This window comes from Kogia breviceps, chromosome 1 (genome assembly GCF_026419965.1).
Source record: "Kogia breviceps isolate mKogBre1 chromosome 1, mKogBre1 haplotype 1, whole genome shotgun sequence".
Lineage (NCBI taxonomy): Eukaryota > Metazoa > Chordata > Mammalia > Artiodactyla > Physeteridae > Kogia > Kogia breviceps.
Genome location: NC_081310.1, coordinates 45,266,022 through 45,279,110, shown reverse-complemented (window position 1 = coordinate 45,279,110; position 13,089 = coordinate 45,266,022).

The following is a 13,089-nucleotide window of genomic DNA, read 5'->3' as shown; positions in this document are numbered from 1 at the left end:
GCCAGTGCTCATCCTTTACCTTCAAAAGTAAGCCTTTTTGGAGGGTTTTATGATCCATGGCCATGTCTCAGTAACTTGAATGTCTAGTGGTCTAGACAGAATTTTTAGCCTGTGGACTTTATAGTAGCAACGCCTAAAACAAATTCTGAAAACTAGTAATTCTTCGGAGGCTAATAGACACTTTGATATTAAATAAATAAGTATGCATATATTTACATAAACAAATGTAAATAACTTTCCTTCTGTGTCTTTTAAAAAGTTCATTACACATTTCCAAGAGAGGTGTATAGTATGCATCATTTCTCAATCTAAATTGACCATAAAACCTTTTACTGTGAAGCATCTCATAGATCTGACCAGGATATCTTTGGGAAATACTTCTCTACAGGGCCAAAATATCTAAGGGTAGGAGGGAAAGAGCTATGCATAGCTTTGGAGAGAAAAAGTAGGAGTTAAGATAAATACCCAAAAAAAAGGAAAAAAAAGGAGTCACAGAAGTCCAAGAACAGTGGAGCTATGGAATAGTAAAAATATAAGGATGAATCAAAGATTCACCAGATCTTTCAAGACAAGAGGCCTCTCTCCTAGATCTGGAAAGTGGAACTTCCCCCATAAGATGCCTAGTTGCTCATTAGCAGGGCCGAATTCTCTGAAGTTCTAAATACAAATCACCAAGGAGCAGAAATCCACCCCTAAGCCTCTGATTTTAGCGGCTTATGCCTTTCCAGAAGAATTAACTTGCCTACTGAAATGGCTCCTGCCCAGGGCTGGAGAAGTTTGAATAAAATGCATTTAGCTACTATATAAAGATCTTAAGTCATTCAGCTAAATGCAAGAGCCTTTTGTTAAGAATCAGACTCAACTAGATATTGAGGTTTATTACATACTTTCACCAATTTTCCTTCTCCTATTATGTAATCTCAGCTGGGCTGATTTGCCTGCATTCTTTCCAGTGGAATCTTCTTATTACTCCCAAGACACAACAGAGACTCTCCAACCCTATACAGAGGGGCACATGGCTGCATCTGGATTAGAAAAAGGGGTCTATTTATACTCAAATCAATAGGCATATTTTAGCATAACATTGCAGGCTTTCTGCAAAGAGAATGAAAGAAAGGAAAATGCAGCTCCTTTTACATCATTCTTCTTTACTGTATTATTTGTCTCATAGTATGCTTGTCACATGGCCCAGAGCAGTATGATCTAGTAATGATAGGCCTGCTTGGCACAAGGGAGGGGAAAATCCAGCTGCACTGGGGGTTTCAGGGGATGTCTCAGACAGCTGGCCCAACCCTCACCCCCTGTGTGTTTCAGGGTAAACAACCAGTATGTTGCTCATCTCACTTGCATGTAATTCCTCCCAGTGCTAAAACTGACTCTGGGTCAGAGCCATTCAGAGCCTCTTGTCTCTCAAACAACCAGACGGCCAGAAAACCTTGGATAATACCAAAAGTAAACAAACCTGAGGCCACAGAAGTCTTTGATTCCATTCCAGTTGGGAGGCTCTCCAAGTTTGTGCTCAAACTGGCCAGACTGCGTGCAGCCTCCCAGCCCAGCTGAGGAACAACCAAAAAGCCGGCCCCTTTCTGCAGCTTTAATTAACCCCTGTGCCTTGTCAATCCAGGGGGAAGTGCTTCAAGATGAGAGATACATGAGTCGAACAGTTGAAACTTTAAAATGAAGGAATGGGTAGCCCCTCCACAAACCGGAAGGAGGCAGGAAGGAGCATAGACTTCCTTCACACCAGTTCGAGGGAGCACTCATGTCATTTTAGCTGCTCCAAGGAGAGCCATCAAGACAAACTACCAGGGCACAGCAGAACCACTAGCCTTCTAAGTCTGTCTGTGCCAAGCACTGCCAGTCCCCTCTGTCATTCTCAGGACAAATTCCCCAGTTTCATCTATTTGCACCTGCTAAGTCTTTGTGCCAAGAACAGTAAACCACGCTTACTTAGTCACTTCATAAAGGCATATAAGAAAATTCTTGGCTGCTGTCACACAGTTCATCCTGTGCTTCGCTTTCTAGGACACAGAGTTTTATGTGAGTAGTGACTGCAGGAAGAGTCTGGAATGTCAGAGTCCAAAGGCCCTCCCACCTCCAACAGCTAGTGAGGTTTCTAGCTCCTCTTCCTACCTGCACTAATTTGTGAGCCTGGGATCTGACCAGTTCTATGAAACCATTTATTTATATCCAATTACAGCAAAAGTCCACAACTGACTAATAGTCAGATTATCCTCTCCTAAAATTGTCATGATAAGCTATTATTATATGGGTAGAAAGATCTTTGTCAGGGGTACACCATGCACTCACTTCAGAACTGGGATGAAAGTAAGAAAAACATCATGTTTCAGCAAAACCCTTGGAAGAGAACACTGCAGGATTCAAGATCATAGCTCTAGACCATGGATCAAGTCTCAGGAAGAAATGAAAGAAAAAGAAATTTTGGTACAAATAAAGATAGCAGACATAAAATATCTAGGAGTTCTGGGATTTTAAAAGTGTATTTTGTAAAATGTTTCAAGCAGAAGATAAGCTGCATTCCTGCACTTACATAGGAATATTTTGGACTGCATAGGAATGTACTTCCTTAACTACTATATTGGGAAAACATCTCCCAGGCAATATAAAATAAATAAAATTAAATTAAACAAAATTAAACCTTAAAGGGGTACATGTCATTATATAAAGCCATGTGTCAGAGGAAAACTTCATTCAAGGACTCAATATTGGATGAGCATTAAAGGTGATGGAAGGCCTTGATATACTTAGAAACATGCAGCATGAAATATCTAGTGTGATTTCCTAGTGTTTTTGACTCTCCAAGAAAGGGAATAGGTCTTTTCAAATGAATACCTAGATTATATAAGTTAGGGTAATGCAAGCAGCTTTAACAAACCAATTCCAAAATTTCAGTACCCTTAAAAAATAAAAGTAGGTATATTTCTCACTTTAATAGCATTCCAATGTGGGTGTTCCTGGTAGATAAGCTGCTTTTCTCCATTTGGTGATTGAAAGACCCATCTTACGGCTTTTTATTCCTTTGGAACCTTGAAGCCATATGTTCTACTCTGGCAGATGGGAAAAATACGAGGCACAAAAGCCACACTTCTTCTTAATATCCTTGGCCTTGAAGTGGCATCATTATTTCTGTTTATACTCCAGCTGGAGAGCACTCACCACATGGCCTCCCTAGGTGCAGAAGAACTGGGAACTAGAATTTCTAGATATGAAACTGCTTTACAGGGACAACTCAATAATATGGAAGGACAGGGATGAATTTTGGTTTAAAGTTTGCCTTCTCTGCCTCAGAGATATATACCAAAGCAAACCAGGATGATCTGACTTGGCCAGTCTACACATAGGGTGGTCAACATGTTATCAATTATTTTTTGTTAGTTAAGAGGAGATGAGTGACTTCAGGGAAGAGGTAAGACAGCTACTAAAATAATCCAACGAACTTTAATCCTTTGGCTTTTCCCATGATTCTTGTTCCCAAACTGGTTACTTCATTTTGATTAATTTTTGAGCTGGTAAACATTATAAGGGGATCTCCATGTAAAGCTGGCAGAGTAAGGGCATTTATACACCACAAGGCTCTTTCTAAAGTCACAACAACAACAAAAAGAGAATTTTTAAAAATTTTATCTATAAGCAAATAGCTATAAACAATGAGGCATATTGCCTAATATTGAGAAATCTAGACTAAGATGAAGGAAGATTCTAGGAGCTGACAGCTCCTCAGTTCTTCAATAAGATCCTTAAAAGCAAGTATCTCAGAAAGGCTGTTAATAAACCACTGCGCAACAATTTTGGGGAGAAGCAGATGAATGTTAAAGTACTCAGGGGAGGAAAAATTTAAGAAGAAACAATGCTGACATCTCTGACCTTAACTCCTAGCCAAGGGAGATCACTGGGGTGAAACAAGGTGAAGATGACGTGATCACCAGAACTTACTGAGAACTTATTCTAAGCCAAACCAACGTCTTAAAAGCTGAAAACTGTAGGCAGCTATGATTCCCAGAGCAAAACAAAGAATTAAGTAAAGGAGTATGAACAAAAACATGTGGAAGATTATATTATGCATTCAAAGAGGAGTCACCAAAAGAAAGGAAATGTTATTTAAAATACGTAATTCTTCTACTTATCTTCAAAAACTTATACACAACTAATCTGTCTTTTGCTAAATAATAATTAAATTTTTGATACATATGTTCAAAGGAGAAAAGAGTTCAAATAAAATACTATAAAACAATAAAAGCAAACAAAATGTTCTGGGGAAAAGAGGTCATTCAATTCAGGCCTCATAAATCTCCCATAGAGTGTGTCCCAATAAATATGAGCTCACAATAAAGGTCACAAAACTCAGAGTTAAGGTTTTTGTGAAAATCAGCTAGAAACGATAGTGACAACAATAAAACAGACTCCATATATTGGAATTATCAGACAGAGGATTATGAAATAACTATTTTTAGTATGTTTAGAGAAAATAATTTATAAAATAAGGGGCAATAGACTATCAAACATGAACAGGTGGATTTGAAGAACAACCAAATACAATTTATTGAAATAAACAATGAAATAACTGAAAAGCTCAATGTGAGTGACTAGAAAGAGGCACCAGGAAACTTCCTGGGGTAATGGCAATGTTTTCTAGTTTATTACGATTGGCTGTTAGATGGCTGTATTGCCTAAACTCATAAACTAAATACATAAGAATTGTGCACTTTACTGTATGTTAATTATATCTCAATTAAAAGAAAAATCAATGAAAGAATTGAAATATATCCAAGAGAGAATTGGAGAATAAGAAAAATGGAGAATTCTGCTCAGAGATGTTTAAAAAATATTAAGGAAAACTAATAAATTCAAGAGTATAGAGTCAGAGGGTCAAATATATATTTAATCAAAGTTTCAGAAGGACACTGAAACTAGAAGGTAAAAGAGACAATATTTAAAAGCCAATGGATGAGAATTCTCCAGAATGGCTGAAAGACAAGAAACCTCATTTTAGGAATCTCAACAATTCCAAGATTCACCATAGTAAAACTGCAGGACACCAAAGATAAATTATAGACCTCAAAAGCAATCAGAAACAAGAGTAATTACTTGCATAGTCATAATAATTAAATTGACAGCTAACATCTCAACAGCAGCAGTGAAGCCGGAAGACAGTATAGTATTTCAGTTTCCCTTAAGTAAAGACAAAAAATAAGTACAGTAAAATCTCATGCAATAATGCATTTCTTCATATAGTGTAATACATATGTAATACAATGGAAGATAGGCTTCTTCTCTGGCTCAGTTTCTTACCTTATATAGATTAAAGGTTAAAGAGGTGGGGAGAGTGGAAAAAAGATGAATCCCAATCTCCCCAACTAACTAGGAGATCGTTAGAAACACTGTTGCTCTCTTGGAAATCTCAGCCAGACATTGAACCCAGAACTGTCTCCATCAATATTTAAGCTGAAATACACATAAAGGCCACAAGACTGTGCCTAACTAATGTTGAAATACAGATCGATTTGGGTCATATGGATAAAACTTGGGAACTGCCAGCCAGCTAGGTTCAACCAAGTCATTTCAACCCTAAAATAATGTGAACTTGCATTTTATAAATATGAATATTTGGTCTCAGGATTATTGTATTATGTTAGGGTTTTACCATATTAACCTAAATTTGTACATTAATATTAAGCTATATCTGAGGAACAAAGATGAGATAAAGATATTTTCAGCTATAAAAATCTGAGTTTACCACTATTAGACCTGTAATAAAGAAAATTTTAAAATATGTATCTCAAGAAGAAAGAAGAGGGCTTCCCTGGTGGCGCAGTGGTTGAGAATCCGCCTGCCGATGCAGGGGACGCGGGTTTGTGCCCCGGCCCGGGAAGATCCCACATGCTGCGGAGCGGCTGGGCCCGTGAGCCATGGCCACTGAGCCTGTGCGTCCGGAGCCTGTGCTCCACAACGGGAGAGGCCACAACAGTGAGAGGCCCGCATATCACCAAAAAAAAAAAAAAAAAAAAAAAAAAGAAGAAGAAGAAAGAAAAAAGCAGAAAGGAGCTCTGACCCTTCAGGAAGGAATAGGAGTGAAATAAAAAGTAAATATAGGAACTACCCTGGTGGTCCAGTGGTTAAGAATCTGCGTTCCAATGCAGGGGATGTGGATTTGATCCCTGGTCATGGAACAAAGATCCCACATGCCACAGGGCAACTAAGCACACATGCCACAACAACTGAGGCTGTGCACTACAACTACTGAGCCCGCCCACTCTAGAGCTTGTGTGCCACAACTAGACAGCCAGCATGTCACAACTACTGAGCCTGTGCACTCTGGAGCCTGTGTACCAAAACTAGAGAGCCCGTGCACCACAACTAGAGAGAAGACTCTGCACCGCAACGAAGAGCCCACATGCTGCAATGAGATCCCACACACTGCAACTGAGAACCAATGCAGCCAAATAAGTAAATAAATAAAAATTTTAAAGAAGCCAAATATAGATAACTTTAAATAAAAGCTGAATCTATAAAACAATATTAAAGTATCTAACTTATGATCTAATAGACACTAAAATGATGGTCATGTAGACACTTGTTAGTAGTGGTTAGAATTCAAAAATTCTGAGGTCTTATATTTGGAGGGAAGAAAAGTACAACTATTAATTAACTTTATATTGTGTTATGAATACATTTTAAAAATTTCAAAGATAATCACTGAAAAACTGGAATAAAATTAATATCTTTTAAACCAGTAAAAAGAAAAAATAACTTGAATCAATTCAAATAAAGGAAAGAAAAGAGGGGGAAAGGACACAACACCTTCCCCCTAAAAAACAGGAAGCATAAAATAAAACAGAATAAAGCTAAATATAACAGTAATAACAATAAATAAAATTAACCTATCTGGTTAAAAGGCATAGATTGTTAGACAGGATTTTTAAGCTCTGTGGTGTTTATAAGAGATATACAAAAAAATAAAGACACAAAAAAAGTTAAAAGTAAAACACAGAAAAGTTATATATAAGATACAAGCATTAAGGAAAAGAAAACTAGCATAACTATGTTCATATCAGACAAAAATAAACTTTAAAGCAAAGGCATTACCAGTGAAAAAGAGAATCATTTCATAATGGTAAAACTGTTCACCTCTCCAGAAAGATATAATTTTACATGTGAAAATATGCAATAAATAGTTTAAAATTCATAAAGCAAAAAAAAGAACCACAAGGAAAAAAAAATCTACAATGTTACTGGGAAATTTTAACCACCTCTCTCAGAAACTGATAGAAAAGGTATGAAATATTTGGACACAAAAGAAGGTAGACTTTATTACCTAGATTCTATCATATTTTTCCTGGGGACACCATGGGCTTTGCCAGTGACAGCATGGATGCTATGGATTTTCCTCTTTCTCATTGCCCTTGACTCAGAGGAGGGGATCTGGAACACCATAATGACATCTACTGTCACACCATTTTCCTCTGGACTATGACACACAAGAGAAAGCCATGTGTCTGACAGAGTAGTGGTGCTCCGGCCAGGTGTCAGGCCTGTGCTGCTGAGGTGGGAGAGCCGAGTTCAGGACACTAGTCCACCTGAGACCTCCAAGTTCCACATAATATCAAACAGTGAAAGGTCTCCTAGAGATCTCCATCTCAATGCTAGGACCGAGCTCCACTCAACAACCAGCAAGCTACAGTGCTAGACACCCTATGTGAAATAACTAGCAGACAGGAACACACAACAGAATGGATAAGTGACCTGGAAGGTAAAATGCTGGAAATAACTACTGCAGAGCAGAATAAAGAAAAAAGAATGAAAAGAATTGGGGAAAGCCTTAGAGACTTCTGGGAAAACATTAAATGCACCAACATTTGAATTATAGGGGTCTCAGAAGAAGAAGAGAAAAAGAAAGAGACTGAGAAAATATTTGAAGAGATTATAGTTGAAAACTTCCTTAATATGGGAAAAGAAATAGTCAGTCAAGTTCAGGTAGCACAGAGAGTCCCATTCAGGATAAATCCAAACAGAAACATGCCAAGACACATATTAATCAAACTATCAAAAATTAAATACACAGAAAACATATTAAAAGCAGCAAGGGAGAAAAAAAAAAAAAACGTAGAAGGGAATCCCCATAAGGTTAACAGCTGATCTTTCAGCAGAAACTCCACAAGCCAGAAGGGAGTGGTATGACATATTTAAAGTGATGAAAGGGAAAAACCTACAACCAAGATTACTCTAGCCAGCAAGGATCTCATTCAGATTCAATGCAAAAATTAAAACCTTTACAGACAAGCAAAAGCTAAGAGAATTCAGCACCACCACACCAGCTTTACAACAAATGCTAAAGGAACTTCTCTAGGCAGGAAACACAAGAGGACGAAAAGACCTACAATAACAAACCCCAAACAATTAAGCAAATGGTAATAGGAACATACATATCAATAATTACCTTAAATGTAAATGGATTTAATGCTCCCACCAAAAGACATAGACTGGCTGAATGGATACAAAAACAAGACCCATATATATGCAGCCTACAAGAGACCCACATCAGACCTAGGGACACATACAGACTGAAGGTGAGGGGATGGAAAAAGAGGTTCCATGAAAATGGAAATCAAAAGAAAGCTGGAGTAGCAATTCTCATATCAGACAAAATAGACTTTAAAACAAAGACTATTACAAGAGACAAAGAAGGACACTACATAATCATCAAGGGATCAATCCAAGAAGACATAACAATTGTAAATATCTATGCACCCAACATAAGAGTACCTCAATACATAATGCAAATGATAACAATCATAAAAGGGGAAATCGAAAGTAACACAATCATAGTAGGGGACTTTAACACCCTACTTTCACCAATGGACAGATGATCCAAAATGAAAATAAATAAGGAAACACAAGCATTAAAGGATACATTAAACAAGATGGGCTTAATTGATATTTATAGGATATTCCATCCTAAAACAACAGTTAAACTTTCTTCTCAAGTGCTCATGGAACATTCTCCAGGATAGATCATATCCTGGGTCACAAATCAAGCCTTGGTAAATTTAAGAAAATTGAAATCACATCAAGTATCTTTTCTGACCACAATGCTATGAGACTAGATATCAATTACCGGAAAAAAAATCTGTAAAAAATACAAACACACGGAGGCTAAACAATGCACAACTTAATAACCAAGAGATCACTGAAGAAATCAAAGAGGAAATCAAAAAATACCTAGAAACAAATGACAATGAAAACACGACAACCCAAAACCTGTGGGATGCAGCAAAAACAGCTCTAAGACGGAAGTTTATATCAATACAATCCTACTTCAAGAAACAAGAAACATCTCAAATAAACAACCTAACCTTACACCTAAAGCAATTAGAGAAAGAAGAACAAAGAAATCCTAAAGTTAGCAGAAGGAAAAAAATCATAAAGATCAGATCAGAAGTAAATGAGAATGAAATGAAGGAAACGATAGCAAAGACGAATAAAGCTAAAAGCCGGATCTTAGGGAAGATACACACAATGTATAAACCATTAGCCAGACTCATCAAGAAGAAAAAGAGAGAAAACTTAAATCAATGGAATTAGAAATGAGAAAGGAGAAGTAATAATGACACTGCAGAAATACAAAAGATCATGAGAGATTACTGCAAGCAACTCTATGCCAATAAAATGGGCAACCTGGAAGAAATGGACAAATTCTCAGAAATGAACAACGTGCTGAGACTGAACCAGGAAGAAGTAGAAAATATGAACAGACCAATCACAAGCACTGAAATTGAAACTGTGATTAAAAATCTTCCAACAAACAAAAGTCCAGGACCACATGGCTTCACAGGCGAATTCTATCAAACATTTAGAGAAGAGCTAACACCTTTCCTTCTCAAACTCTTCCAAAATATAGCAGAGAAAGGAACACACCCAAACTCATTCTACAAGGCCACCATCACTCTGATACCAAAAACAGACAAAGATGTCACACACAAAAAAAAGATGTCACAAAAAAAGCCAATATCACTGATAAACATAGATGCAAAAAGCCTCAACAAAATAGTAGCAAACAGAATCCAACGGCACATTAAAAGGATCACAGACCATGATCAAGTGAGGTTTATTCCAGGAATGCAAGAATTCTTCAATATATGCAAATCATTCAGTGTGATACACCATAGTAAAAAATTGAAGGAGAAAAACCATATGATCATCTTAATAGATGCAAAAAATCTTTTGACAAAATTCAACACCCGTTTATGATAAAAACCCTCCAGAATGTAGGCATAGAGGGAACTTACCTAAACACAATAAATGCCAGATATGACAAACCAAGAGTCAACATTGTTCTCAATGGTGAAAAACTGAAAACATTTCCACTAAGATCAGGAAGAAGACAAGGTTGTCCACTCTCACCACTATTATTCAACATAGTTTTGGAATGTTTTAGCCAGAGCAATCAGAGAAGAAAAAGAAATAAAAGGAATCCAAATTGGAAAAGAAGAAGTATAGCTGTCACTGTTTGCAGATGACACGATACTATACATAGAGAATCCTAAAAATGTTCCCAGAAAACTACTAGAGCTAACCAGTGAATTTGGTAAATTAGCAGGATACAAAATTAATGCACAGAAATCTCTAGCATATTTATACACAAATGATGAAAAACTTGAAAGGGAATTAATGGAAACACTTGCATTTAACATTGCAAATAAAGAATAAAATACCTAGGAATAAACCTACCTAAGGAGACAAAAGACCTGTATGCAGAAAACTATGACAGTGATGAAAGAAATTAAAGATGATACAAACAGATGGAGAGATGTACCATTTTCCTGGACTGGAAGAATCAACACTAAAAAAGTGACTATACTACCCAAAGCAATCTACAGATTCGATGCAATCTCTATGAAACTACAAATGGCTTTTTTCACAGAACTAGAAGAAAAAATTTCACAATTTGTATGGAAACACAAAAGACCCCAAATAGCTAAAGCAATCTTGAGAAAGCAAAATGCAGCTGGAGGAATCAGGCTCCCAGACTTCAGACTATACTACAAAGATACTGTAATCAAGACAGTATGGTACTGGCATAAAAACAGAAATATGGATCAATGGAACAGGATAGAAAGCCCAGAGATAAACCCACGAACATATAGTCACCTTATCTTTGATAAAGAAGGCAAGAATATACAATGGAGAAAAGACAGCCTCTTCAATCAGTAGTGCTGGGAAAACTGGACAGCTACATGTAAAAGAATGAAACTAGAACACTCCCTAACACCATACACAAAAAGAAACTCAAAATGGATTAAAGATCTAAATGTAAGGCAGGCCAGACACTATAAAACTCTTACAGGAAAACATAGGCAGAACTCTTTATGATATACATCACAGCAAGATCCTTTTTGACCCACCTCCTAGAGAAATAGAAATAAAAACACAAATAAACAAATGGGACCTAATGAAACTTTAAAACTATTGCTTAGCAAAGGAAACCATAAAAAAGACGAAAAGACAACCCTCAGAATGGGAGAAAATATTTGCAAAAGAAGCAACTGACAAAGGATTAATCTCCAAAATGTACAAGTGGCTCATGTAGCATAATATCAAAAAAACAACTCAATCCAAAAATTGGCAGAAGACCTAAATAGACATTTCTTCAAAGAAGATATACAGATTGCCAACACATGAAAGGATGCTCAACATCACTAATCATTAAAGAAATGCAAATCAAATCTACAATGAGGTATCACCTCACAGCAGTCAGAATGGCCATCATCAAAAAATCTACAAACAATAAATATGGAGAAAAGGGGACCTTATTGAACTGTTGGTCGGAATGTAAATTGATACAGCCACTATGAAGAACAGTATGGAGGTTCCTCAAAAAATTAAAAATAGAATTACCATATGACCCAGCAATCCCACTACTGGGCATATACCCTGAGAAAACCATAATTCAAAAAGAGTCATGTACCACAATGTTCATTGCAGCTCTATTTACAATAGCCAGGACATGGAAGCAACCTAAGTGTCCTTCAACAGATGAATGGATAAAGAAGATGTGGCACATATATACAATGGAATATTACTCAGCCATAAAAAGAAATGAAATTGAGTTATTTGTAGTGAGGTGGATGTATCTAGAGATTGTCATACAGAGTGAAGTAAGTCAGAAAGAGAAAAATAAATACCATATGCTAACACATATATATGGAACCTAAGGGGAAAAAAAAAGGTTCTGAAGAACCTAAGGGCAGGACAGGAATAAAGATGCAGATGTAGAGAATGGACTTGAGGACACAGGGAGGGGGAAGAGTAAGCTGGGACTAAATGAGAGAGTGGCATGCACTTATATATAATACCAAATGTAAAATAGATAGCTTGGGAAGCAGCCGTATAGCACAGAGATATCATCTCATGCTTTGTGACCACTTAGAGGGGTGGGATAGGGACGGTGGGCGGGAGATGCAAGAGGGAGGAGATATGGAGATATATGTATATGTATAGTTGATTCACTTTGTTATAAAGCAGAAACTAACACACCATTGTAAAGTAATTATACTCAAATAAATTTGTTAAAAAAATATTTGCACAACATAGTGAACAAACTTGGGTTCTTTAAGATATATGTAGAATATGCAACCAACAATTTGGTAACATATTTTTTAACAAACACACGGGGAACATTTATGAAAATGGATCACTTATTAAGCCATAACGCAAATTCCAACTACTTTCAGGAATTACTTTCATAAAGACCAAATTTTTCTGACCACAATGCAATTTTTAAAATTGCATATGAATGGAAAACAAGGGTGTGCACATGCATATGCACACATATATACATTTCTAAATAATTCATGTGTAAAGAAGGAAGAACCCCTAATAGAAATTATAGAATACTTAGAACTGAATAGCAATGAGACTTACAAGCATTAAATCTTGTTGGACATAGGCAAGGTGATGCTTAAAGAAAATATTATAGATTTAAATACTTAGGATAGGAAAGTGGAAAGGGTGAAAGTTAATAAGAAAACGATTTAACAAGCCAGAAATAAAAAGAAGAAATACACCCATATA